The sequence below is a fragment of the Hordeum vulgare genome, chromosome 6H (assembly GCF_904849725.1).
Source record: "Hordeum vulgare subsp. vulgare chromosome 6H, MorexV3_pseudomolecules_assembly, whole genome shotgun sequence".
Taxonomy (NCBI): Eukaryota; Viridiplantae; Streptophyta; class Magnoliopsida; order Poales; family Poaceae; genus Hordeum; species Hordeum vulgare.
In genome coordinates, this window is record NC_058523.1 from 159,246,237 (window position 1) to 159,273,992 (window position 27,756).

The window sequence follows — 27,756 nt, forward strand, 5'->3', positions numbered from 1 at the left end:
TTCATTTGTATACAGAGGTCCTTCATGGTGATTCATCAAAGTTTCAATTCGTTCTTAAGTGTTCTTCAAGATTCTTGTTGGAGAACCCCAAGTATCCTTTCTCTTGCATTTATATGTGCAATTGTTCTTCCGTTATCCTTTGAGGTGGTATTATAGCCTTCTTGTTAGTGTAGGAGCCTCGAAGAGTTTTCCTTTCAAGAATGAGAGAATTAAACCCACCAATTCTATGATCATGTGATATTTTCAACCCATAATTTCTTAATAGAGCTATCTTGGTTTGGATTCACCTAAATCTTTTCCTATGAACTGTGCTATCATGGTGCTTGTCATTAATCCCAGTTCTCAATGTATCCTCTTGGTGTAAGATTGTTCATATCTTGTTTCTCCCAATCTATCCTTGTTTCTTTTAGTGGTTGGTTGTCACCCCATATTTGTTGAGATGATTTTCATAAGCCCACTACTATCTTGTTCTTTTCGTTGTTGTTTTTCAACAACTCCGTTCAATTCTTCGTGCAAGGATGCTTGCCAAGTTCATTGTAGATAGTAGTTGTCATTTTTTCTCTTCATTCTCTTCTTCCGTATGAGCTAGCTCCTATTCTATTGTTCCGGAGGCTTTGTGATGTTGCTCTTTTGGGTCTTTCATCTTGTTCTATCAAGATCATGGTGTTCCCTTGCTCTATTTAGTTGTTTGTTATGTGTATTGTCTAATTCTCCTACCATTTCGAATTTTTTGTCCCTTTTCCTTCCGAAGTGCTGCCGAAATTTTCCGTGAATTCTGACTTCTTTCTCATGTCATTCCTCATCTCCTTGCAACCTTCAAGGATTGTTGGTTTCACTCGTTTGTCAAAGAAGCGACTAAGTTTTTACCTCTTGTTCTTTCTCATTCTCCCCCCTTTCATTCTTGGATCTCGGGGCGAGATCCTCTTGTAGTGTAGGAGAGTTGTGACAGCCCGATGCCGACGTTCCAGAAGATTCCCTTTTCTTTCCGTTTTCGTCGTGCGGGTATTTTCATTTGTCGCATCATCATCGCATCATGCGCATCATCAGCATTGCATCGGCACCTCCGTTGCCGCCAGTTTTCAGACTTGCATCCGCTAGTGGTCGCCGGTTCTCGTCGTTGTCCGTTCCGAGCCCGACCGCACACGCACGCGCCCGCGGCACCGTCGAAACCCTGTTTTCAAAGTGCGTTTAAAACTTTCTCTGATTGAGGTAAAACTTGGCACGTAGTCGAGATTAGATATAGCTAGGCCGCCTATTGATTTTCGTCGCGAACGGAGACCGTCTGGTACCCGAACGGTCGCCCGTAGCGGCACCGTCTTCGGTTGTCCGTCGGACGTCTGTCGGTGTTTTTAAATTCGTGCCGCGCCGCCCGCTCTCCCTCTCGTCTCCGGTAAACCCCTCTACACGACCGCGTAACCGTTCCCGCGTTCGGAATCGTCCGAATCCGACCCCGCGGTTGGATCCGGAGCGCGATTCCGGTTAACCGAGCCCCCCATTTGTCTATAAATACCCCCCAGTGCATATTTGGACAACCTCTCTCTCTCTCCCTCGTTTTCCGTGCAAACCCTAGACCCGCCTCGTAATCCGCGCCCCAGCTAGTCTCCACCCACCTCCTGAGCCCCAGATCTGATCCAGCCTAGCGCACCCGATCTGGAACGTCGGATCTCGGATCCAACGGCCCAGGGCGCCTCCCTCCTCCTGCCCGAGATGCCTCCCATGGCAGCCGCCTCCCCTGCCGAGCAGCCCACGCGCCTTCCCCCGTCGCCGGCCGGTGCGCCCCTGCTGCCCGCCGTCCTCCACCCGCACCTCGCCGCCGCCACCCGGATCCGCCTCCTTCTCCTCTCGGGCCGCATGCCTGCGCCGCGCCGCCCGCTGCAACTCCCGAGCCGCTGCCATGCCCGCCGCCAGGGAGGTCGCCTCGATCTCCCACGCCGGCCGCCGCCTCGGTCCGCCACCGTCGGGAACGGAGTTCCCACGGCCGGATCTAGCGCCTCCCGCCGGTTTCCCCGCCGCGAGAGCCTCCCTTCGCCGGACCGACGAGCCGCCGTGCCTTGCTCCCGCCGCCAGCACCCTATTCCCGTGCGGGAGGATGGGGACGACTCGTCCCGAGCGCTCCGCCTGGGCCTCTGCCCTGCCTGGGCCGGCCAGCGCGAGCGGTGCCCCCGGCCCACCTCTCCACCGCAGCGCCGCGTGGGCCTGCTCTCCTCCAACCCCCAGGCCCATCTACTGGCTGGCCTCCTAGGCCGTGGTGAGCGCCCTGCCTTTTTCCCTCGCCCCAGCGTGTTTTAGTTTTATGCCGCATGTCCAGTTTCGGCCCGGTAGGCAGCCCAGGCCCGTTAGGTTTTTTTTAGGTTTCGGATTTTATTTTATTTACAGGATTTAGCTAATTTATAATAACGCCCGTAGTTTAATAACCGTAAGCCGGTTCGAGACGTGTTATATATCGTTTTGGGGTAGCTTCACGAGTAGAACACGTTTATCCAACTTGCGTAATTGTTTGACGCCGTTTAGGGTGCCTAATGCTTTGTTTTGCGTGCTGTTACAATAGGATCCGATCCATAGTTATTTTTCACGCGTGTCCGGGTTGTTCGTATGACGTAGAGTAAATGTCCATGCTCTAGGGAGCTATTTTCCATGTATTTTAGAGCAGTCAATTGCATTTTTGCGTGTAGGGATTGCCCGTTAGATTATTTTCGTGTCTAGGTTTATTTCTCCCGCATTATTGTGTAGCGTTATTTTGTGTTGCAAACCCCACATATTATATATGTTTTCGGGGTAGAAAAATCCCATGGATTTTTGTGTGCAATTAGTTTTAGGTTTTGAGAAAGTGAGTTCGCGAGATATTTTGCCGTGATGCCCTTTTGTTTAATACGTAAGATTTATTCCGTGCCTCGTTTGAATTAGTTGTCAACTAGAGAGTTGATGTCGGATGTTTTGATTAGCCCCTGGTATTTTTAGTTGCAATAGAAATGCATGTTTAGGTGTTGTTTGACTGCCCTCAAGTTGCTTGAATAGTGCTGTTTCAGAGGAGCTGAAATATTTCTAAGTCTGGAATCTGTTATATTTTGTTGCTGTCTTGTCTTGCTTGCATCTTTAGATATGTATCTCTTTTGAGGTTGGTCCAATGGAGTTAGTTGTTCCCCTTATGTTTCTCTAGCATGCTGTTAAGTTTCATGCCATTTGGAGTCCTGTAGCTATAGGTTTTGCTGCTGTCAATATGGCTTCAGGCTGAAAACTGCACTTTGACGAGGTGTTATTTTCACCAAGTCTGAAATAGTGCGTGAGATGCCATTTTGTGTCTTCTTTTCCTAGTGCTCCTTGCTGCCATGCTAGTTGTTGTTAGCTGTTCGTGGTAGTGCTTCTTGCCCTCTTCCGTGCCATGCTTTGCTTGAGCTTATCGGAGTGGTGTAGCCGAAGTTGTGAGGCGTAGAAGTTGCTATGTGGCTGTTTTGGACAGTTTGCAGTCATTTCTTGTTTTGCTTGTAGATGTTGAACCGTAGCTCCGTATTGATCGTGTCCTACATGAAACTTGCTTAGAATCTTGTGTAGTTTCATTTTCTCTTGTGGGTTGTTTGTTTTGAAGTGCTCGTAGCCTCCGTTGCACACATTTTGCATTCATGCCATCATATCTTGCGGTGCTTGTATCTTTTGAACCGTAGCTCCGTTGGAGATGTTCTTTACGTGTAGATTGCTTGTCTTGACGCATAGAATCACGTGAACCTATTTGTTTTGCTGTTTAACAACTAATTAAAGGTGTTAATTCAGATCTGGACAAAATTGTTAATTAACCTGTGAGGTCGTTTCAGAGGTGCTATATGTCATTTCCGACCTCATTTAAAATGCCTAGATAGGTAGTTTAATTGCGCTTCACCTCTTGCCATGTTTAACCACATTATCATTTCCGTGTAAATAACCGGGAGTGAACTAAATAATTAACGTGGAGTTTCGTCAATATGCAACTCGTGCATATTGAACTTCACTTAATGTGTAGGTGTGATTGTGTGATTTGTCATGCCGTGACTTGCATATATTCCGTAGCTCATGCATCGTATGTGTTGTGCATCGTGTGGTGAATATCGTGTGTTAATGCTTGTTCTGGTTTTCCCCGTCTCGATAGAGTTCCGCAAGCGTGTCGGATTGTGAGGACCCGTTCGACTACGTCGGTTCGTCTGCTTCACGGAGGCATTCTTCTTCCAAGCGGGATCTTAGGCAAGATGATCATTTCCCCAGATACCATTACTATCATTGCCATGCTAGTTTTACCGTTGCTGTCGTTTATGTCTCGTTGCCTACCACATGTTAAATATCAGCCTCTCAACAATGCCATGTTAACCTTCAACCTGTTCGACCTAGCAAACCACTGATTGGCTATGTTACTGCTTGCTTAACCCTGTTGTTAGCGTTGCTAGTTGCAGGTGCAGTTGCTTCCATGTGAAAGAATGGGTTCCTTGTTATATCACCATATTTAATGCTATCTAATTTAATGGACCTATATACTTGGTAAAAGGTGGAAGGCTCGGCCTTTCTAGCCTGGTGTTTTGTTCCACCTTTGCCCCTTTAGTTGCCGGCTACCGGTGTTATGTTCCATAATTGAGCGCTCCTAACACGATCGGGGTTGTTATGGGGACCCCCTTGATAATTCGTTTTAGATTAAGACTGGTCTGGCAAGGCCCAACTTTGGTACTACATTTGCCTAATCACCTAATAAAATTGCATAGGGACCCGCCGGCACCCGCGGACTATTTTAATCAACCCCCGGGCCAGTGCTCCTCATGAGTGTTGGTCCAAACTAGAGCCGTTTGCGGGGCCAACCCGGGGCAACTCGGGAGATTTCTATCAGGCCACCGTACGCTGTGCTTATCCGTCGTGTCCTGAGAACGAGGTACGCGACTCCTATCGGGATCGTCGACACGTCGGGCGGCCTTGCTGGATTAGTTTTACCTTTGACGAGATATCTTGTGCATCGGGATTCCGGTGATGCTTTGGGTAATCTCAGAGTTGAGGTTTTCCACTAGGGAATCCGACGAGATCGCGAGCTTCGTGATCGAGGATTTCTATGCGGCTTGTGGTAATTTGTGATGGACTAGTTGGAGCATCCCTGCAGGGTTAAATCTTTCGGAAAGCCGTGCCCGCGGTTATGTGGCAACGTGGAAGCATTGTTTAACACTGGTTCTAGATAACTTGAAGTTAATTATTTAAATATGCCAACTGTGTGCGTAACCGTGACTGTCTCTTTCGCGAGTTCCTTCTCGGATCGAGGACACGATGGGGTTATGTCTGACGTAGGTAGGTGTTCAGGATCATTCATTTGATCATCAGTAGTTCACATTCGTTATGCGTAGATCACCCCCCTCTTTATTCTTGTACTCGTAAGTTTAGCCACCAAATATATGCTTAGCCACTGCCGCGACCTCACCACTTAACCATGCCTGACCCGTTAAGCTTTGCTAGTCTTGATACCTTTGGAAATGAGATTGCTGAGTCCTCTGTGGCTCACAGATTACTACAACACCAGTTGCAGGTATAGGTAAAGGTTACGTGACGCGAGCGCGTTGATTGTTCATTTGGAGTTGCCTCTTCTTCTTCTTCTTCTTCATCGATCTAGGATGGGTTCCAGGCCGGCAGCCTGGGATAGAAAGGATGGACGTCGTTCTTCTTTTGTCGTTTCTTTTCGTCCGTAGTCGGACCCTGCTCTTACTCTTGATGAATATGTAATGTACTGATGTGACTTTGATGTAGCTTGTGGCGAGTGTAAGCCAATTCTATATATATCTCTTCTTTTCAGTACATGTACTCGTAACGATATCCATTCGTTCGACACGACGAGATGCGCTTCTATCACTGACGAGGCCTTCGTGCCAAATTGAGGACAGGGTCGCATCTTGGGCGTGACATTAGACTACTTGAAAAGATAAAAGTTTTGCCTTTTCTCAATTTTACTTGAGAGGCAGTTACAACAGTTATAACAAGTCAAGTACACCCTTCACATGCAGTTCTAATAGTATAGCAGAGGAAAGTAACACATGCAAGTGTAAATAGAGGAGTAAGGAAGGTAGATCAAACACGTGAGGTTGACACGGCGATTTTTGGCATGGTTTCAATAGGTGGCACTATCGTACGTCCATGTTAGTGCCTTAGTGGAGACTTCAACCCACCAAGGGTAACGACTGCGAGAGTCCATGAAGGGCTCCACCCACAAGGGGTCTACAAAGAAGTGGCCTTGTCTATTCCACCACGGCTTACATCCACATAGGACTAGCCTTACCCACGGTAGATCTTGACGAAGTAGGCGGTCTCCTTGCCCTTACAAACATCTTGGTTCAACTCCACAACACGAAGTAGGAGGCTCTCAAGCGACACCTAACCAATCTAGGAGGCACCACCCTCCAAAAGGTAATAGATGGGGTAGATCAATGAACTCCTTGCTATTCTGCTTCTAAAGATAGTCTCCTCAACACAAATCACTCTCTCACAGAGTATGCATGGGTAGGAGAGGTTTATTTGGTGAAAAGCAGTTTGGGGAGGCTAGAGATCAAGTTTCAAATGATTGGATTGGAATATCTTGGTCTCAACACATGAGTAGGTGGTTCTCTCTCAGAAAATGGATCTGGAAATGAAGTGTGTGTTCTGAGTGCTTCTCCCACGAATGAGAGGTGGGTAAAGGGGTCTAATAGGCAGCAGCCAAAATCCCACCGTTACACACAAAAGTGCAAACTCGGTGACACCAAAGTGGACAACTCGGTGGTCCGACTAGTACTAAAAGTGTGAACTTTTGAATCTCGGTGATACCGATATATAGAACTTGGTGGCACTGAAAAGGTGACTAACGATCAGATGGCCAAACTCGGTGGCACCAATACTCAAACTCGGAAATTCCGATTTTGTGTATCTTGGCAATAGAATGTTGGTCACACTGAACACGGTAGCACCAATGCAGTTTCGGTTGTACCGATTTGGTGGGAATGGCTAGGGTTTTATGTGAGGTTCAAACTCGGTGGGTCCGATGTGGCAATGTTGGTGACACCGAATTTGTGAATGTGAAACTTTGGTAGAGTGGATATGTGGGAAAAATGACTAAGTGTTTTGGTGGCTAACTTTGAGCATTTGAGCAATCAGTTCATTTTACTACCTCACCCCCTTTTAATAGTATTGGCTTTCCTATGGACTCAAAAGTGATTTCTCACAAATATAAAATGAAGAGTCTTCTAGCTTGAATCTTGAGCCAATATTATTCCTTTCTTGCATCCAGGGGTATGTCCACAAAAACCTTAAGACATAACATCTTTTGAACTTTTCTGAAATATACTTGGAAAACACATTAGTCCAATGATGCATATGTTGTGATCAATTATCAAAACCACCCTAGGGAGCAATTGTGCTTTCAGCAGCGGTGATGCTCGAAGTAGGTGAGGAAGAGCCCGACAACATGACGAAGACCGGCGCCGACGAGGGTGTTCCCGCGCCGAAGGAGACGGCACGACACATACCACCGGAAGTCGACTCGCGGGGACGACGGAGTGGACCGCACGCCGCGTTGCTATGACCCGAAGGGGCGACGAAGCAGCAAGGCGCGGGTCGGGGCGACGGCGGGAATACCTCAGGGTGGCGGCATAGACCGCATGCCGCAATGCTACGGCTCGAAGAAGCGGCACAGTGGCGGCGCGCTGGTCGTTGCAGCCATGGGGACGGCCCCGGGCGGTGACGGGGACCGTGTAACGCTGCACTACAACCCAAAGGGGCGATGTAGCAGCGGCTCGCGGGTCGGGGCAACCACGGGGAGAACCATTGGGCGGCGGCGCTCCGGCCCGATGGGGCAACGCAACGACAGCCCGTAGCTCGATCGGTGGATGGGTGCGCTGTACTCGGGACATCCTTCACAGGACCTGCAGAGGCGCATGCAATCGACTAATTAGGTCAGTCGCACGATGCGGATGGAGTCGATCGCGGCGGGCGGGTGATCAACCGGATCGCACGCGAGGTCGGGGCGCTGCTCAACGATAATGACGACGTCGTGGATGATGATGCGGGGTGGCCGAGCAGACCAAGGCGACGGCGGCCAACGGGGAACGGCTTGCCAGAGGAGGCCGTCGGTGGGCTGGGGAGCCCGAGGTAGCCGGTAGACCCAACGCAGCCGGCAGGGCCGACGCAGCGGCAAACCAGACAACGCAGCCGGCAGCCGAGGCAACTGGTAGACCCGGCGCATCAGGCAGTCCTAGGGCGGCCGACATTCCCGAGGCGGCCGACGAGTGGCGATGAAGACGGAAGGTGGGTGATGCAAGCATCTTGTTCAGCGCGGGGCGGCGACGACGACGTAAATTGACGGGCGGACAGATTCGCGGACGACGGCCATGATGGCCCGCCGCGTCGCGCAAGGCCGTCGGGTCGAAGTAGAGGCCGGCTGGTCATGCCTAGATCGGAGTAGAGGCACGCATGGGTCGACAGCGATAGTGGGCGATGCAACCCGATCTTAGATCGGAAAACTAAAAAGGAAGAACGCCAATCAAGAGACCGGCAAAATAGAAAAAACACAGATCAAGAGATCGGGAAAAAGACTCTCTAGCGCAGCCTGTCAACAAGACCAGCGGACGAACCCTAGGTACGGGCGGCGCAGCCCCTGACGGCGGTCATGGAGGCCGACCGCCCCGGGGGCGGCGCGTGGTGCGGAAGCGGCTGGCGGCGGCTAGGTCTAGAAACTTGCGACAGATAACATGTTGAATGGGAATAGAGGTTTGGTGGAACAGTTGTTGTATTGCTTGAGCCTCATGGCCATATATTTAGGAGTACAATGATCAACTTGGGGTACAAGGCAAGGTAGGAAAAATCATAGTTATATCATATTTCCTAATAATCAATATACTCAACTGCTATGACAAGTATTTTCGGACGGAAGGAGTACTATGTGAAGATTGGGAAGCGTCTTACCCTTATTGGAGGGTACGCATACGTGTTAGGCCTTGTTTGGAACCATATTAGATAATGGTAATCTAGATTATGAAGATAGATTATATAATTTGGTTTATAAAAATAATCTAGGTGGGCATGTTTGGAGGCCAGATTATATAAACTGTAATCCAGGTTTTACATTGCATAATGACCTGTCTGCTCTCTATTTTTTTAAAAAGACAGGAGGGTGGCGGTGGCAGGAATGACTTTACAATGATAATGGGTCATTAGCAATCCATAATCTGATTTTAACTCGGGTAGAGAAGATTGTAAGTTTTGAATAATCTGTCCATCTAATTATTATAATCTACACCATAATCTGTCCTGTTTGCAGACAAAATAGATTATAAAAACTAGATTATATAATTTGAGTGGTTACAAACATGACCTTAAAGAGACAGGGGCTTCATGGAGAAGACGGAAGATCAAAGAGAAGCTACACTTTATAATAGATAAGTCTGCATAGCTAACAACCAAAACTACATAATTGCTATTCTGCATTATCCTCTGAACCTTCTGAAAGCTCTAATGTTGCATACACAATACGCGTATTAACATCTCGGACATTTGCACAGGTTGTTGTGCTGTGCCCAGCGAGACTTATTTTGAATTTGTTGCATTTATCTCTTTCGAACTTCTCAACAAAATTTTATTATTAATTGCAAAGATTTCTTAAATATTCATGTTAAAAAGAACGAGGTAATAGTATAATTGGAACCAGACTAATCTGATTCATGAGTGACTTGTTGGGATAGGTTGGGGATATTTATAGGCTGAACCAAAAAGCGTGATTGTTACACATTTTTTCGTATAGTTCTAAGGTAGTGAATGATCAAGTTCGAGATGTTGACGAAAATGGGTCTTTCCCCGCTTTATATTATAAAGCAACCACACCAACATCCGGCAACATTGAAGGTTCCAAGTCCGAAAGAGAAACAACAAAACCTTTTAGTCCCAAACAAATTGGGATAGGCTTGAGGTGAAACCCATAAGATCTCGCGACCAACACATAGTTGTGGCACATAGATAACAAGCTTCCACACACCCTTGTCCATCGATGATAAGCGAGGGTCGGCCGGTCACACCGTACACCATCCGATACGGGTAATTTTGGCCGCTCGTTCCCCACTCACCACACATCTTCGCTTATTCTCTACAAAAACAGGCATGCCAGAAGGCCCCTGCCCTCCGCCCATGCGTACACATGCCAACCGTGCAGTTCGCCGACCACCCTCCCCCTGCTTGCCTCGTCACCAACGGTCGCTTCCTTGTCGTCGATTCTCGTCGACGTCGTGGGTACACTAGTGGAAAACAGACCTTTCGTCTGGAGCTTTAGACCCGACCGGGTTTGGGACCGAGACTAATGTGAGCATTAGTACCGGTTCCAACGGCTAGGAGCGGATGGAGGGCACGATCATCTTTAGTCTCGATTCGAATGGGACCTTTAGTCTCGGTTGGTGATACCAACCGGGACTAAAGGGGCTGCGGCAGGCTGGGGCCATGCGAGCCCCTTTAGTCCCGGTTGGTATATCCAACCGGGACTAAAGTCTTCGCTATATAAAGCTTTGCTTCTCCCAGCCCGAATCCAAGCTTTCTCTACTCTTTTTTTTCCATCCCCAAGCTCGAGTCGATCCTCCATTTTTGCCAAGATTTGTCAAGATTGAAGGCACCCCATCTATCGAAGTGTTCTAAAAGGTTAGAAACTTCATCCTTTCACCTCTCATTGCTAGTTTAGCTTGTTTAATGCTCTATAAGTATAGTCATTTGTGGGTTTTAGTTCGGGAGTAATTATGTGAGAGTTCTATTTGATTTATATGCAATTTGAGCTCAAATTAACTTCTTAATTTGCATATGTGTAGGTGTGGTTTACTTAGTGCCTTCCCGTCCTCGTCCTCACCACCGTCGATCGCCCGTGCCATCCTATCACCGACAACACCTTGGTGAGCCTCTTGTTATTATACTTTTTGTAAAAAAAATCTAATTTGTATGATTTAGATAGTTACTTGTATAATTATCTTGTTGTACGATTGTTTTTATATATATGTAGTGCCATGGTTTTATATATATGTTGTCGACCCTCGTACGGTTTATGATTCGGATGTGGCATATTATCTTTTATAACTATTTTTTTCATTTTGTGTTTATGACAATTATGCCCATCAAGTTGTGTTAGAGCATATTTCTCCATATGTGGTTTTGGTAATTCATGACAATCCGTCTGGACTAATGGTTGCCTTAAGTTATATTCGAAGGATTTGTCCATAGACACTTCTTGAAGTCCATCTGTTGGTTTCAAGGAGTTTATATGATGACCAAGATGGTATTCAAAGTATTATCCAAAGTTTGGTCATAAAGACACACAGTTGATCAAGACTAAGCAGACAGTAAATCAAGATGATCAACACACAAAGCGTACAAGATGCACCGAGAAGGATCAAGTGATCCCATGGTATGGTAAGCATTGTCCATAACGCTTTTGTGTACTAAACCATGTCTTCATGAGAGTTCTATGTGGGGTTAGGTGTATTTCCATGGGGTTGCTTCAAGAGGAAGATCTTCATTCAACCTATGAAATATGACATCAAGTGGTGATCGTCATCAATATTGCAGTGTGCAAGTTGAAGTGGAGCATCACGAAGATATCATGCTTGAAGCTTGCCGTCCATTGTGGTGGCAATGGACTTGTGAAGAATGTGCTGAGGAGTATCTCACCCATAGTGAGTATGGGGGAGCAATCAAGAAAGGTGGTCCATCTTGAGGAAGCCAAGATCATCATCATCTAGCTCAAGAGGACTAGGTGCAAGGTATAGGTTTGCCCTTGATATATTTTTCTATTGTAGGATAGTTTGCCGTACTGTCAAGGGGGGCTCTCAAGTGAGTAGCTTGATCGTATCGTTCGTTGAGATCTCAAACCATTTGCATCCTTGCATCATATCTTGGTTCATGTTTGGTGTTTCTCCTTGTGAACTTTAGAGCTTATGGTCATCTTCATGACAAGCTCGAGTTCATCGAGAACGGAGTCTATATGCATCTTCTATGATGTTTTCGATGTTGGATTTTTTTGTCGATTCTTCATTCATAGAGGTCTCACATCTCTATATCATTGGCACTCTCATAACTACATGTTCTTAAGATTTTATGTCGCTGTTGGATAGTTCTTGTCGTCGTGAATTCAACAAGTTTGAGTTTGCTCGATTCGGAGTTCGTATGCTAAAGTTATGGCAGTTTCAGTATCCAGCGGTAGTACCGCTCCTGGTGCTAGCGGTAGTACCGCTCCTGGAGCGGTAGTACCACCCCGGGAGCGGTAGTATTTTTTACTACCTCTCCCGGGCGGTAGTACCGCTCCATCGGATGTTCTGGGAGCGATAGTACTGCTCCTAGCAGTGGTAGTACAGCTTCGGTCGGGCTGTGAGTGGGGATAATAGTTGGATTCTTTCCCCCACTATATAAAGGAGGTCTTATTCCCCATTGGACCTTATCTATCCGTTGAGCTCGTGTTCTTCCCCCATTGTTGACCTTCTTAGAGCTTGCTAACTCTCAATCCTTCCAATGATTCTTGCTAGTTCTTGAGGAAAAAGAGAGAGGAGATCTAGATCCACATCTCCACCAATCACTTTCTCCTCTATGTGAGGGGAACCCCTTGGATCTTGATCTTGGAGTTCTTTGTGAGCTCCTTGTTCTTCCTCTCATATTTCTCCATAGATTTTGTTGTTGTGGAGGGATTTGAGTGTGAGCGACTTGACCACTTCGTGTGTTCTTGCCATTGCATTAGTTGCATCGGTTTGAGTTCACGGTGATACGTGGAAGTGAGAAGTTGATAAGCTTACCACCCTTGGTGTACTTGGTACCCCTATAGATTGTTCTTCGTGGATGCTTTGGCGTCCTAGAAGCTTGGTGGTGCCTCAGATCTCAATCATTGTGGTGTAAAACTCCGAGCAAGCATTGGGGTCTCCAATTAAGTTGAGGATTTTGCCCCGAGCATTTGTGGTCACCTCGAAGCCATATGCCATTGTGGTGAAGCTTCTTGGTGTTGTTGGGAGCCTTCAATTAAGTTGTGGAGATTGCCCCAACCTTGTTTGTACGGGTTCGGTGACCGCCCTCAAGGGTCCCTTAGTGGAATCATGACATCTTGCATTGTGCGAGGGCGTGAGGAGATTACGGTGGCCTTAGTGGCATCTTGGGGAGAATTGTGCCTCCACACCCCTCCAAACGGAGATTATCATCCTCAAGGGTGTGAACTTCGAGATACATATCCGTCTCCGCGTGCCTCTGTTATCTCTTACCCGAACCCTTTACTTATGCACTTTACTTTGTGATAGCCATATTGTTTCTTGTCGTATATCTTGCTATCACTTAGTTGTTTATCTTGCTTAGCATAAGTTGTTGGTGCACATAGGTGAGCCTAGTTGTTTTAGGTTTGGTGCTTGAAAAATTAAACGTTAGTTTTATTCCGCATTTGTTTAAGCCTAAGCCATAACTATTTTAAAGCGCTTATTCACCCCCTCTAGGCGACATCCACGTCCTTCCAATTGGTATCAGAGCTAGGTCTCTCATTATTAGGTTTAACCACCTAGAGAGTAAGGATGTCGACTAGGGGTTTAGGATTCTCTGACACTCTTAGTTTCGATGGCACAATTTTTGATGTTTGGGTAATTCTCATGCTTAATCTCTTTAGGGTCATGGACCCAAATTTAAGGCGAATTGTAGATATGGGGTTTTCTCCTCCAAAGTAATATCAAAATATATCTTTAGAGGATGAGAAAAACTCTTATCTCAATGCTCAAGTTTCTAATGTGCTTTTTGATGCTTTGAGCAATGTAGTTATATTTCAACTCATGCCATTCCGGGATGCTCACGAGCTGTGGACAAAGCTTCAAGATAAATATGGTGTGTCCAAGATTTGTGGGAATGATTGTTCTCCCTCCACCTCCGGTCGTGTGGTCTTCTCAACTTCATCTACTTCACCTACATGTGGATTTCCACAAGTTAATGATATGGTGAGTAGTGGTGATCATTGGAATGATGATAGTGTGCTTATTGTTGATGATCATTCATCACTATATTATTGTAATGCTTCATCTTTGGGTGTTAACACTTCGAGCACTCTAAATGTTTTACATGCTTGTGTTGATAGTCCTTGCATATCATGTAAAAACTGCTTGGCTAAATCTCATGATGATATGTTTTCTATATCTTGTTGCCATGATAAAAATGTATCTATTTCTTCGAGTTGTTGTGCTAACAATGTAGAGGAAATCCATCACTCCAATGTGTCCTTTAATGATGCTTGAAGGGATCCTACATCATCATCTATTGTTTCTCACTTTTGCCTTATGGCTAAGGCTTCAAAGGTATCTACTACCTTGAATCCTAATATATCTCTAGATGATGATGATGATGATGATAATGAGGATGATGATAATGATGAAGAGAGTGATAATATTGCATCCTTAAAATTTAAGGATGAAATGATTTTTAAATCTCTTTATAAGAATAAACTTGCTTGTTCCAACTTCATGGAAATCTTGTCTATTGCCACTTAGGGAAATAAATACGTTGAGGAGTTGGAAGCTCATCTCGAGGAGCATGAGGCCACCATTGAGACAATGGAAGGTCATGAGCATGATTACGCGGATGAGATAGTGGAACTATCCCAAGCTCTTGAAAATGAACAAACCACCAAGGAATATCTTGAGGAGACCTTTGCTCTAGAATTATCTAGATTAAAGGAATCCCATGATAGAGCCCTCGAGGTGACTAACGATTTTAGAACTAAAAATGATAAGCTTGAAGTTGCTCATGCTAAACTCCTTGAGGACTATGAGCACCTCCAAAATGACTCAAGGGCTATTAAGAGTCCGCTCATCGAACTCACCGAGTCTCATGCCCAACTTGAAGCTTCTTATGCTAAAGAGCTTGCCAAGTTGGCTTCTCCTCTTGTTGTTAATGATGATGCTTGTGCTACCAACTCTCTTTCTTGTGAAGCATCCATATTAAAGGAGAATGTTGAGCTAAGGGCTCAACTTGAGTTGCTATCTAGCAATTATGGGAAATTGCAAGAAAGTCATGTAATGCTCACAATCTCTCATGAGGATCTTCTAGTATCCCATAATGTGCTAAAATAAGCTCATGAGGCTATTACTACCAAGGTAACATCAAGTGAGCCTCATGTGGACATTAGCACTACATCTAGTCAAAATGCTATATTGCCATGTGCTAGACCTCATAATTCCTCTACTCATAATGTTGCTACATACTGTGATGAATTACTTTCCTTGCCTTGTTGCTCTAATAATGATGCTTATACTTCCTCTAGTACTTATGTTGATACTAACCATGTAGAGGAAATCGAAGAGCTCAATGCCCAAGTCACTTCCTTAAAGAAAGACTTAGAAATGAGTCATGAAGGGATATACACACTCAACAATACATTGTGTGCAGAAAATAAATTCCCCAAATGACAAAAGTGGACTTGTATTCAATTCCAACAATAAGAATAAGTCCAAAATCTTAAAAAGAAGGGCCAAGAACAAGTCATGAATTCGTCAAAGATTGTTTGCTGTTAGATCTCGCCCATTAAAGAAGAAGCCCCGAAGTCACAAGCAACAAGGAATCAGCCACAAGCTCAAACACATACTCAACCACAAGTTTAAGAAAGGCCTCTCCCCAAGAAGACTCAAGCCAACACTCAAGTTGAGAAATCAATTGGGAAGAAAGTAAAGGGTAGATGTTGCTACTTATGTCATGAGAAGGGCCACTTCGCTTCTTCTTGCACGAGAGGTAATTTATCCAACCCAATCATTATTGATGATATCTATTCTCTTGGGAAGGATAAGGTTGGCAATGTGTTTGCCAAGTTTGTTGGTACTCAAAGTGGTGTCAAGAAAATAACCATTTGGGTAGCCAAGCCTATTGTGACTAACCTCTTAGGACCCAACATGGTTGGGGACCAACAAGCTCAAACTTGATCAATAGGTGATATTGGAGGACATTGGAGACTTGGATACACAATGAATAATTAAGGTGTCTTCATCATTCATATTATCTCAAGCCAAGTCATTTATATTATCGAGTTTCTATCTTATATCCAATGTGCCTCCTTACGGTAACTTGTACTTAAACTGTTTACATTCTTAGTTACTTGCCCCTTTGCACGTTATGGTTTTGTACCGTGCATGTGTTTGTATATGTTGTGCTTCCAACTTGCTTATCTTTAGTAATCAAGTATGTGTATATTGGTTTGCACATCATGTATATGTGAGTCTTGTGTTGAGCCTTTTTGCATCCTCTTTGTATCTTTGGTGGCTCTTTTGAGGGATTACTGGATTATCCCGTTGTGGGGAGTGATGTGCTCTACGCACCTCACAATCCTATAAATGTGTATACATGAGCAATACCACTTAGTGTTGATATTACAAGTTTATCTAGTCCCTATGTGATATGTACTACTCATGAGAAATTCAAATTCTAAATGGTCCATTAATTATCTCTTGTTGGTTTTCATTTGCCACTTGCTAATAAATGTTGGGTTATCACATTATGAGGGAGTAATATGCTATGTGCATATTACAAGCCTAGAAAATATGTATATTTGAGGTATTGCCACTTATTGTTGATATTGTAAATTATCTTGTTCCTTGGTGGCATGTTAGCTCTACAAGTGTCATTTGCTTGCGTTTTAGGAGTAAAGATGATGTTGGATATTTTTGCAATCTACCAATGGGAATTGTTTCCAAATACTTCTTGTTGTTTTACAATTGGTATTACCTTCATGTGGTAAAAATTGCTAATCCTCTTTACATTGGATTTTATGTATCGTTTGTCTTCCTTGCCTCTTGTGGACTGGTTTGAACATGGCTGGTGTTTCTACAAATATAGAGAATGTGATGATACCATCTTGTGTATTTTGTATTCAAATGGAAATTCTATATAATGCACATCCGTTGGGGTAGCTATCCTATTTTCTTTGGAACACACTCTTTATACGTCTATCATAAAATCTTTTGATCCCCATCAAGTGTGTGTTGATGGGAGCCAAGTCTTTCTCTTTATGATGCTTTGTGCCATCATGAAAATTTGTCGAGGGTTTGGTTTGTTTGTAACCTAGCTCTCTTTTGGAAACTAGATACCTTGTGTTTGTTTTCCTTCAATTGGTATCTTGTTTCCTTTTGTCTGGCATGTGTCAGTGGATATCATTCCTCGACGTATCTTTTAATTGGTATCCTTCAAGTGATAATTTTTCGTTTGGTATTTTATTTTCACTTGATACCTTGTGTTTTGGTGTCTTATCAACTATGTGTTGATTTGATTTTTGAATGCCTTGAGCATGCATATTTACTATATATATATATATATTTTTGCATGCTTTCTTTCCTTGACCCAATATATAGGGGAAACTCCACCTTGTCATAAATTGGCTAAAGAGTGCCTGAAATTCAATTTCATAACAATATGCACATATTTATGTGGAGTTTGTCCTATGTATTGTTGGTTTTCTAACTCTATGGTCCCAATGGGTTTGGGCACCATTTTGTTTGTGTTGTTGTTCTAGAAACAATTGGAGATGCATTGGATGCTCGGCGCACCTACAAAGAAGGTGTTGACACCATGGACTTATTGGATCCAAGCTAGGATGATCTATGAACCATTATCTACTACACCAATCCAATGCTATCTCGGTAACAAGTATCTACTTTATGCATACATTTCTTGCATTCAACCTTTCGTAGGTTGCATCATGGCATGAATTTCTTGATTCGTTCCTGTGGTACTTGTTTCCTTCCACAAAGCATATGAACGATGATGTCTTATTGCTAGTTGGGATGTCTTTGATGTTCATAAGTTGGAATTTCATATTGTACAATAAGAAAATATTAGGCCATGTGCTATGCTTTCAAGCAAAGATGTTATTGGTATATTTATGACTTCCTTTTGGATATCTTGTTTGTCCCTTCCTGTAACTATTTCGTGTGTACATCCTTATTTGTGGATATATATCATCACGATTGTCTTGTACCTAGAATCTTCTACACATGAGAGAAGTTACATCTCTAGTTGATATCCTGTTTTCTTTCACCTCCACCCTTGCATTTCCTAACATGCAACTTGTTGCATAAATATGAATGGCGGGTGTCTGTTTCTTCAACTTTAGTTGAATCGGATTTGACCGAGGCGGTATTTGGAGAAGGTTAAATAGCAATTTGCATATCACCATTGTGGCTTTGCGTAAGTAAGATGCGATCATACTAGATACCCATAGCAGCCAAGTAAAACATGCAACAACAAATTAGAGGATGTCTAACTTGTTTTTGCAGGGTATGCATGTGATGTGATATGGCCAAAGACATGATATGATATATTGGATGTATGAGATGATCATGTTGTAATAGTTAAATGTGAACTTGCACGTCGATGCTACGGCAACCGGCAGGAGCCATAGGGTTGACTTTAAACTAACGTTTGTGCTTGCAGATGTGTTTACTATATTGCTAGGTAGTAGCTTTAGTAGTAATAGCATATATAGCACGACAACGTCGATGGCGGCACAATGATGGAGACCATGGTGTGGCGTCGGTGACCATGAAGATCATGCCGGTGCTTTGGTGATGGAGATCAAAAAGCACAAGATCATGGCCATATCATGTCACTTATGATTTGCATATGATGTTAATCCTTTTATGCACCTTATTTTTCTTAGAACAACGGTAGCATTATAAGGTGATCCCTCACTAAAATTTCAAGATAAAATTGTGTTCTCCCCGACTGTGCACCGTTGCGATAGTTCGCCGTTTCGAGACACCACGTGATGATCGGGTGTGATAGACTCAACGTTCACATACAACGGGTGCAAAACAGTTGCACACGCGGAACACTCCGGTCAAACTTTATGAGCCTATCATGTACATACATGGCCTCGGAACACAAGAGACCGAAAGGTCAAGCATGAATCATATAGTTGATATGATCAACATGGAGAAGTTCACCACTGAAACTATACTCAACTCACGTGATGATCGGACTGGACTTAGTGGATTTGGATCATGCGCCACTCGAATGACTAGAGGGATGTCTATTTTGAGTGGGAGTTATTAGTAATATGAGGGGAACGGTCACTGAGGTGGAATTACCCTAGATACTTGGTAGATGAGAAGGCTGGCAAAGTCGACAAAAGTATATTGGATATACCTGATATTGATGTGTACGTTACTAGTACTCCTAGTAGCACCAGGGTATTTGTAGCGACCCGACTCAAGACGAGTCACGCCTCTGTGTTTCTGTGCCATCCCTGGATCAGTATGCTGGCACACACAGTACATCAATGTATATATCAAAGTGCAATCACATGTAAATAGCGTAAAACTGATATATACCTTAAATATCTCAGCGGAAGCAGTCAAGGGAGTGGAGTCCCAATAAACACCAACGGCAAGTTGAGTGTAAACCGTAACCCTGAATCGTACTCTTACTCGTCAAAGAAAAAAATCTGCAACATAAGACGTTGCAGCCGTGTAGGTCAGCATATTGAATATGACGGCAAGTCACATATGAGAGGGGGAAAAATATAATCATCTATCTCTACATGCATATATGGCAGGTGGTGTTGTAAGTTTTAGCGTAAAGCAAATTTTCTCCTACAACAAGAGAGGGCTAAAAAGCAAAATGTTACTACATTGTTGGTTGTTAACGAGATGGTTTCGCCAACCAGTTCTCGTACCCGAGTTGTCAATAATTACCCTCATCAAATATATTTAATGGTGTTGAGAAATCCAGATAACTTCAGTTCCTTTGGATCAAGTTGTCCATGACCGTGGACACGGCCAATCGATTAGGTTTGAGTACTTTGCAGAGTTTTGCACACGTTCCCCACAAGATTTGATCGCCTCCGAGTATGTCCTCGCACTTCAGGGTGTTTGAAGACCGGATGATCAAAACATGGTCTTTCAACGGGTCCCTCTGAATCCCTGTCGTTGCCCATCCATTCCTACCGTTCTTCTACATCTGCTAGCACCACCTGTCCAGAGTCGCCGCGTTGTCCAACCAAGCCAGAGCCCATAATGACTTGTGGCTGTGCAGGTAAGCCTTGGGTCTTGAAAATATCCATCCGTCTCTTTGAGCCTGGGTGAGGCTTTCCGCAGGATGTCATGGCCTCTCCAGCATCCCGGGTCATCCACTGGGTTCTCCAGGGAGCCGATCAACCGTCCTTCACCCAGAGTTGCATTGCGTCCAAGGTCTTGAAAATCTTGTCTTAACCGGTCTTGATTATTTAATCAACCTCGCATCACTCGTGTTATGCACTCAACCGGAATCTCGTCTACTCAAGCATAGCAATATGAAATTTGTCGTCCCGGGGCCAAGTATCGGGGTTGTTGTGTGCCTACCACATGATACTACAATCTATACTAGAATTTACAAGTACCTACTCAGCATGCAATTGGGCATAGGATGGTAGAACTACGATGCATAAAACATGGGTGATAGTATGATCAAAGTGACTTGCCTGGTATTACTTGATGAAGATAGTCGCTCTCAAAATCCTGATAATTCTACTCGCCACACTCCGAGCAATCTATCGTAAATGAATAGCATTCAATAAACATTCATGCCAAAAAGGAAGAACCAAGAGAACATAAGAACAAAGCATGTCTTGGTGCAAAATAACAACGTACTAAGGTTTAATAAAAAGGTCCTAAGTGTGTTGTAAAGTGAAGGTGCATGAATGAGATCAAAAGAGTTAATGGACGATGAACTATTGCTATATAAGCTCGACTTGCATACACTATGGGAGATGATCAAAAATATTGGGAGAACAACATGAATGTTATTTGACAAATAGTATAAGACATACGAATTTATTTGTAGAAAGAATTTCTTGAAATGGAGCACTACAACGCAAGTTATAGTGAATTGAAGTATGAATTGAATTTGCATTCAAAAGGTCAAGAGAAGTTGAACTGAAGTACGATGGTTACGTACAAAAATATATGACATGAGTGTTTAGGGGTAAAAGGAATCAATTGAAAAGGTGGTACGATTTGCAAGATAAGATCAAATGAATGTTCGAATACAAATTTGAATCGCTCAAATTTGTAAGGTTCAAAGGTCGAAACTAATGATGTACTGGATATAGGAGATCAATATGAGCGTGTAGAAAAAAAGAATTACTAGCTTTGAAATAGCGGATCAAAAGATACAAAATATTTGAATATAACATTGAATCGGCTTAGAACGATGTGAACACTTTTGGGCACTAATAGATAAATCTGATTTGATCAAAATTATAAGTTGAAAAGTTAAAACTAATGATACAAACGGAAAGATTACTTTGATACGAATCCGACGCAATTAAATTCATCTAAAACGGAGCTACGGATAAAAAGATATGATCAAAAGAAGTTTGAATATGAATATGAACAAATTTCGAAATTTGAAAATTTCAAAAAAAGTTGATATGATAGGTTCATCGGATATGTGGGATCAAGACGAAACTCTAGGCGTTGGTTTCATCTAATTCGGATAAACGAGTAAAAAGTTATGGCTATTTGAAAAATCAGGGCCAAGCTGTTTTACGGAAGAAAAGTGCTATGTCTAAAAGAATTCTAGTACTAATATGGAAATACGAAGACTAATTAATATATCTAATTACTCTACCATATACTAGTGTAGGAATACTAGTCTAGAAATAATAAACTACGGGAGTAAAAAAAATACGAAGAAAAATACCTTTAGAATGCAGAGTAAGAATTAATTACAATGAGGAGACGACTTCCAGAAATCCCGCCGAAGAGAAGGAAAAAATATTTTTATTTAATAAATCTAGTTAAACCAAAATATTGATTTAACCCGAAATAGATGATTTTTGGATGCTCCTATGGATCTATATTTATAGGTGGAAGGGAGGTCTAATGGTCCATAGGTAGGCGATGTGGGACTAAATATATACGTAATGTAGGCAAACTAGAAAAAAAGGAAAGAGAGGTGCCGCATGGGCCAAAGCAATTCGGCCACCGCACAGCACATGCACATGGTTGGGCTGGTGGGCCTCGACGCGTTTTTTTTTTTGCGAACGAACAATTTTTTTTGAAAAACAAAGAAGAAAAACGTATAAATGAAAAAGAGAGAACATTTTATATAGGCATATTATATATCAAAATTTTCAGAATAAAATTTTCTAAAACATGAATATATTTTCAAAACAAAAAAAAACTTAATAAAAAATACTTTTTTGCAATAACTTTAAAATGAAAAGGAATTTGAATTTCAAATAAATTGCAAATACTTAAAATTTGAATCAAGACATTGTCTCTGATTTTGGAGTGTCATTTTCCTCCTCTCGTTTGATTTTTTTAATCAAAGGGTTTTGAAAATATTCAAACTCAAAATTGAAAAGGGATTCAAAATAGAAAATTTTGGGAAAGTCATTTTATTCCCTCTCATTTTTTTGAGAAGTTTCAAATTCCACTCAAGTTTCAATCACTCAAACAAACAAACAATCAATCTAATAATTATATTGACATTCCAAAATTTATAATTTTGGGATGTTACAGTATTAGATACCGGTTCAGTTGCTAAGTGTTAGTAACTCGAATTTATAGCTACGGATTAAATGGATACTAGCAAGGGTGAGGTGACGATGTGTGTTGGAAGTAATTCTAAGGTTGATGTGATCATACATCGCACGCTCCCTCAGCCATCGGGATTAGTGTTAAACCTAAATAATTGTTATTTGGTGTTTGCGTTGAGCATGAACATGATTAGATCGTGTTTATTGCAACACGATTATGCCTTCAATGGTTTATTGAATTTCGATCGTAGTTCTACACATGTTCATAATATTGATGGCAAAAGATACAAAGTAGTAATGATAGTACCACTTACTTGTGGCACTGCCGCTTGAGTCATGTTGGTATAAAATGCATGAAGAAGCTCCATGCTGATGGATCTTTGTACTCACTCATTTTTGAAACGTTTGAGACATGCAAACCATACCTATTGGTACAAACGCATGAAGAAACTCCATGCAGATGGATCGTTTGGACGCACTTGGTTTTGAATCACTTGAGACATGCAAATCATCCACATGGGCAAGATGACTGAAGGCCTCGTTTTCCAGTGAGATGGAACTAGAAATTAACTTATTGGAAGTAATATATTTGGATGTATGCAGTCCAATGAGTGCTGAGGCACGCAGTGGATATCGCTATGTTCTTACTTCATAGATGATTTGAATAGATACTAGTGTATTTGCTTGATGAAACACACGTCTGAATTATTGAAAGGTTCAAGTAGTTTCACAGTGAAGTTGAAGATCGTCGTGACAAGAGGGTAACATGTCTACGATATGACCATAGAGATGAATATGTGAGTTGCGAGTTTGGTGCACAATTAAGACAAATGTGAAAATTGTTTAACATCTCATGCCACCTAGAACACCATAGTGTGATGGTGTGTCCGAACATCATAGCCGCGCCCTATTTGATATGGTGCATACTATGATGTCTCTTATCGAATTACCACTATCTTTTATGGGTTATGCATTAGAGACAACCGAATTCACTTTAAATAGGGCACCACGTATTTCCGTTGAGTTGACACCGTATGGACTATGGTTTGGAGAAACCTAAGCTGTCGTTTATTAAAAGTTTGGGGCTGCGATGCTTATGTGGAAAAGTTTCAACATGATAAACTCGAACCCAAAGCGGATAAATGCATCTTCATAGGACACGCAAAACAGTTGGGTATACCTCCTATCTCAGATCCGGAAGCAAAGTGTTTGTTTCTAGAAACGGGTCCTTTCTCGAGGAAAAGTTTCTCTCGAAAGAATTGAGTGAGAGGGTGGTGGAACTTGATGAGGTTATTGACCCGTCACTTCAACTATTGTGTAGCAGGGCGCAAGAACTTGTTGCTGTGGCGCCTACGCCAATTGAAGTGGAAACTGATGATAGTGATTATTAAGCTTCAGATCAAGTTACTACAAACCTCGTAGGTCGACAAGGTCACGTACTGCTACAGAGTCATATGGTAACCCTGTCTTGGAGGTCATGTTGTTGAAGAACAATGAACCTACGAGCTATGGAGAAGCGATGGTGGGCCCGGATTCTGGGAAATGGTTGGAGGCCATGAAATCCGAGAGAGGATCCATGTATGAAAACAAAGTGTAGACTTTGGAAGAACTACTTGATGGTCGTAAGACTATTAAGTACAGATGGATCTTTAAAAGAAAGACATACGATGATGGTGAAAAGTCACCATTAAGAAAGCTCGACTTATCGCAAAGATGTTTCCGACAAGCTCAAAGAGTTGACTATGATGAGACTTTCTCACTCGTAGCGATGCTAAAAGTCTGTTGGAATTATGTTAGTAGTTGCTGCATTATGTATGAAATATTGCACATAGGATGTCAAAACATTGTTTCCTCGACGGTTTCCTTAAGGAAAGGTTCTATGTGATACAACCAGAAGGCTTTGTCGATCCTAAGGATGCTAACAAGTATGCAGGCTCCAGCAATCCTTCTATGGACTGGTGCAAGCATCTGGAGTTGGAATATACGTTTTGATGAGATGATCAAAGCATTTGGATTTATACATGGTTTATCAGAAACTTGTATTTCCAAAGAAGTGAGTGGGAGCACTATAGAATTTCTGATAAGTATATGTGGTTGACATATTGTTGAGCGGAAGTAATGTAGAATTTCCGGAAAGCATAAAGGGTTGTTTGAAAGGAGTTTTTCAAAGCAAAACCTGGATAGAGCTACTTGACCATTGAGCATCAAGATCTATAGAGATAGATTGAAATGCTTAATAGAACTTTCAATGAAATGCATGCCCTGACAAGTTTTGAAGGAGCTCAAAATAGATCGGCAAAGAAGGAGTTCTTGGATGTGTTGTAAGGTGTGAATTTGAGTAAGACTCAAAGCTCGACCACGACAGAAGAAAGAGAAAGGACGAAGGTCGTCCCCTATGCATTAGCCGTAGGCTGTATAGTATGCGATGATGTGTACCGCACCTGATGTGTGCCTTACCATGAATCTGTCATGGGGTACATAAGTGATCCAGGAATGGACTACTGGAGAATGGTCAAAAGTTATCCTTAATAACTAGTGGACTAAGGAAATTTTTTCTTGATTATGGAGGTGTTAAAAGAGTTCATCGTAAAGGGTTACGCCTATGCAAGCTTTGACACTAATCCGGAAAAATCTGAGCAGTAAACCGGATTCGTATAGTGGAGCAGTCATTTGGAATAGTTCCAAAATGGCACGTTGGTAGAGCACCTACAGGATGACATAAAGATTTGTAAAGCACACTCAGATATGAAAGGTTCATACGTGTTGACTAAAAACCTCTCCCACAAGCAAGACATGATCGAACCCCAGAACTGCATGGGTGTTAGATTCATTGCAATCACATAGTGATGTGAACTAGATTATTGACTCTAGTGCAAGTGGGAGACTGTTGGAAATATGCCCTAGAGGCAATAATAAATTGGTTATTATTATATTTCCTTGTTCATGATAATCGTTTATTATCCATGCTAGAATTGTATTGATTGGAAACTCAAATACATGTGTGGATACATAGACAACACGCTGTCCCTAGTGAGCCTCTAGTTGACTAGCTCGTTGATCAAAGATGGACAAGGTTTCCTCGCCATAGACAAGTGCTGTCACTTGATGAAGGGATCACATCATTAGGAGAATGATGTGATGGACAAGACCCAAAACTATGAACGTAGCATATGATCGTGTCAGTTTATTGCTACTGTTTTCTGCATGTCAATGTATCTGTTCCTATGACCATGAGATCATGCAACTCACGGACACCGGAGGAATACCTTGTGGGTTATCGAACGTCGCAACGTAACTGGGTGACTATAAAGGTGCTCTACAGGTATCTCCAAATGTGTCTATAGGGTTGGCATGAATCAAGACTGAGATTTGTCACTCCGTGTGACGGAGAGGTATCTCGGGGCCCACTCGGTAATACAACATCACAACAAGCCTTGCAAGCAATGTGACTAAGGATTTAGTTATGTGATCTTGTATTATAGAACGAGTAAAGAGACTTGCCGGTAACGAGATTGAACTAGGTATGGCGATACCGACGATCGAATCTCGGGCAAGTAACATACCGAAGGACAAAGGGAACAACATACGGGATTAACTGAATCCTTGACATAGAGGTTTAACCGATAGAGATCTTCGTAGAATATGTGGGAGCCAACATGGACATCCAGGTCCCGCTATTGGTTATTGACCGAAGAGTGTCTCAGGTCATGTCTGCATAATTCTCGAACCCGCAGGGTCTGCACACTTAAGGTTCGGTGACGTTTCGGTATAGTTGAGTTATATGTGTTGGTGACCGAAGGTTGTCCGGAGTCCCGAATGAGATCCAGAACGTCACGAGAAGCTCCAGAATGGTCCAGAGGTAAATATTGATATATAGAAAGTCCTGTTTTGGTCACCGGAAAAGTTTCGGGCTCATCGGTAGTGTACCGGGAGTGCCGGGAGGGGTGCCGGGGACCATTGGGAGGGCTGTCACGCCCTGACACGTCTCCGTCGTATCTACTTTTCCAAACTCTTTTGCCCTTGTTTTGGACTCTAACTTGCATGATTTGAATGGATCTAACTCGGACTAACGCTGTTTTCAGCAGAATTGCCATGGTGTTGTTTTTGTGCAGAAATAAAAGTTCTCGGAATGACCTGAAAATTTATGGAGATTTTTTCTGGAATTAATGAAAAATACCTACGCAAAGATCCACTGGAGGAGGTGAGTCAGTGGGACACAAGCCCAGGGGGTGCGACCACCCCCCTGGCCACGTCTTGAGGGCTTGTGAGGCCCACGAGGCTCCACCGCCTCCAATCTGAGCTCTATATATTCCGTTTCGCCCGGAAGAAAATCACGGAGAAGGATTCATCGCGTTTTACGATACGGAGGCGCCGCCACCTCCTGTTCTTCATCTGGAGGGCAGATCTGGAGTCCTTTCTGGGCTCCGGAGAGGGGAAATCGTCGCCATCGTCATCATCAACCTTCCTCCATCGCCAATTCCATGATGCTCTTCACAGTTCGTGAGTAATCTCATCGTAGGCTTGCTAGACAGTGATGAGTTGGATGAGATCTATCATGTAATCGAGTTAGTTTTGACGGGGATTGATCCCTAGTATCCAGTATGTTCTGAGATTGATGTTGCTACTACTTTGCCATACTTAATGCTTGTCACTAGGCCCCGAGTGCCATGATTTCAGATCTCAACCTATTATGTTGTCGCCAATATATGTGTGTTTTAGATCCTATCTTGCAAGTTGTAGTCACCTACTATGTGTTATGACCCGGCAACCCCGGAGTGACAATAGCCGGAACCACTCCCGGAGATGACCATAGTATGAGGAGTTCATGTATTCACCACGTGTTAATGCGTTGGTCCGGTTCTTTATTAAAAGGAGAACCTTAATATCCCGTAGTTTCCATTAGGACCCCGCTGCCATGGGAGGGATGGATAATAGATGTCATGCAAGTTCTTTTCCCTAGGCACGTATGACTACATACGGAATACATGCCTACATTAGATTGACGAACATGAGCTAGTTACATATCTCTCCGTGTTATAGCTGTTACATGATGAATCACATCCGGCATAATCATCCATCACTGATCCAATGACTGCGAGTCTTTTACTACTGGTCCTTGCTACGTTACTTTGCCGCTACTGCTGTTACTGCTGTTGCTGTTACTTTGCCGCTACTGCTGTCACTGCTGCTACTGTTACTCTATTGCTACTCCTGCTATCATACTACCTTGCTACTGATACTTTGCTGCAGAC